Source organism: Leucoraja erinacea, unplaced genomic scaffold, assembly GCF_028641065.1.
Source record: "Leucoraja erinacea ecotype New England unplaced genomic scaffold, Leri_hhj_1 Leri_1733S, whole genome shotgun sequence".
NCBI lineage: Eukaryota > Metazoa > Chordata > Chondrichthyes > Rajiformes > Rajidae > Leucoraja > Leucoraja erinaceus.
Genome location: NW_026576038.1, coordinates 1 through 2500, shown reverse-complemented (window position 1 = coordinate 2500; position 2500 = coordinate 1). Strand labels below are relative to the sequence as shown.

The following is a 2500-nucleotide window of genomic DNA, read 5'->3' as shown; positions in this document are numbered from 1 at the left end:
GGAGAGGGGGGGTGGGGGGGAGGGAATGAGGGGGGTAGGTAGGGAGGGGAGGGGGGGAGAGCAGGGAATGGAGGGGGTAGGGAGGGAGGGAGGGGGTGGGGGGGGATAGGTGAGAGGGGGGGGGGGAGAGGGAGGGGGGAAGGGGGAGGGGGTGGGGGGTGGGGGGGAGGGGTGAGGGGGGGAGGGAGGGAGGAGAGGGGGAGGAGCAGGGAGTGGAGGGGGGGTAGGGGAGGGGGGGAGGGGAGGGGATGAGGGGGAGGGAGTGAGGGAACGAGAGGCTTCCGTTACTTACGAATCGTGAGGAGTTGTCGTTACGGAGGGTCTTGGCGTTGCCGAATGCCTCCAGCGCGGGATTGGCCTGGATGATTTGATCCTCCAGGGTTCCCTGTGGAGAGACGGGGGGGGGGTTAGTGTGGGTGGTGGAGGTGATCACTCGGCCCATCACTCTCCTGATGCCCCATGCAACACACCAAAACTAACTTCAGTTAGTTTACAGAAACATACAGCGCTGAAACAGGCCCTTCGGCCCACCAGGTCCGTGCCGACCAGCAATCCCCACACACTAACATTATCCCACACCCACTAGGGACAATTTTTACATTTACACCAAGCCTGTACGTCTTTGGAGTGTGGGAGGAAACTGAAGATCTCGGAGAAAACCCACGCAGGTCACGGGGAGAACGTGCAAACTCCGTACAGACAGCACCCGTAGTCGGGATGGAACCCGGGTCTCTGGCGCTGTGAGGCAGCAACTCTACCGCTGCGCCACCGTGCAGCCCTGTGACTGTTACAGCAGGCCACAGGCCCTTCGGCACACCATGTCTGAGCCAATCCCAACAAGCTAAACTTCAGGGGTCTCGCTGGGCCGAAGGGCCTGTTTCCACAATGTATCTCTAAATTAAACTCATCTATCTGCCTGCATGTGGTCCAGATCCCTCCATTCCTTGCATATCCATGTGCCTATCTAAAAGTCTCTTAAACACTACTCTCGTAAAAAAACGCCTCCACACATCCATCCATCCATCCATCCATCCACACCACATCCATCCATCCATCCATCCATCCATCCATCCATCTATCTATCTATCTATCTATCGATCCATTCTCTAGATCTCCTCCATCCATCCATATTCACAATCCATCCATACAGCATCCATCCCATAAATCCATCCATCCATCCACACTCCAGCAATCATCCCCCATTCCATCCATCCATCCAGTCCATCCATCCACCATCCATCCATCCATCCATCCATCCATCCATCCATCCATCCTCATCCCCATCCATCCATCATCAATCCATCTATCCATCCACCTCCCATCTATACCATCGATCCATCTCTAATCTATAGCTATATCCATCTATCAAATACTAAAATTCTCACCTTGTTTGTTGTATATATGTTATACATATATTTGTAGCGAAAGCCGCAAAAAAACAGTACACAATAGCGCTACAATTTTAAGCTCACCTTATTCACCATTTACAGGTTATTGACATTTAAAACTTGTGAACTTAAAACAGCGCCCCCAAGTTGGGGAAGGGTCACAACGGGATCCCTTCAGCCGCGGGTCGCCCCCGATTTTCAGATGGCCATTCCTTCCCCCTTTCGCCCTCACAACGGGTACACAACGGGGACACGGGGAAGTTCCATTCCATTTTACATACGTCTCCTCTATTCACTTTATTAACTTTAACTTCATTTCTGCCGTTGAACGCGTCCGTCTCGCCTGCGCGGTTGGGGGAGGCTTGCCCGGGCAGGGGTGGCCATTTTGACTGAACATGGAGTGGTGCGTGGGTGAGTGGTGGGATACCCCACTGGGGGACCACTTGGTCCAGACTCCCTTAAACATTGCCCCTTTCACTTTTAGACCTCAGTGAGATACATTGCGGAAAAAGGCCCTTTGGCCCATCGGGTACATGCCGACCAGCGATCCCCGTACACTAACGCCATCCCATACAACAGGGACAATTTCCTCCTCTCCAGCCTTCTCCCCCACCGAATCCATCAGGCTGAAGGAGGGTCATAAATGTTCATAAGCCATAGGATGGCCGTCCCAGTGTGGTGGGAAGGGGGGGGGGGGGAATGGGGGGGGGTGGTACAGGTTGTCCCGGATGTGTGTGTGGGAAGGGGGAGGGAGGAATGGGTGGGGGGTTACATGGCTGTCCAGGGTGTGTGGGGTGGGGGGAGGGGGGGGGGGGGAATGGGGGGGGGGGGGTGTTACATTGGCTGTCCCAGTGTGTGTGGAAGGGGGGGGGGGGAATGGGGCGGGGGTTACATGGATGTCCTGGTGTGTTGTGTGGTGTTGGGCGGGGGGGGGAGGACATGGGGGGGGGGTTAACATGCTGTCCTGGTGTGTGTGTGTTGTGTGTGGGGGGGGGGGGAATGGGGGGGGGTACATGGCTGTCCTGGTGTGTGTGTGTGTGTGGTGGGGGGGGGGAGGAATTGGGGGGGGGGGGTAAATGACTGTCCGGTGTGTGTGTGTGGGTGTGGGAGGG

At 56.1% G+C, this 2500-nt stretch overlaps 1 pseudogene; it reads right to left on the bottom strand.

The window, feature by feature from the left end:
• The window catches only part of LOC129716141 (myosin-6-like), a 12178-nt pseudogene extending 11793 nt beyond the window's left edge, over positions 1–385 (bottom strand).
• Between the last annotated feature and the right edge of the window lie 2115 nt (positions 386–2500).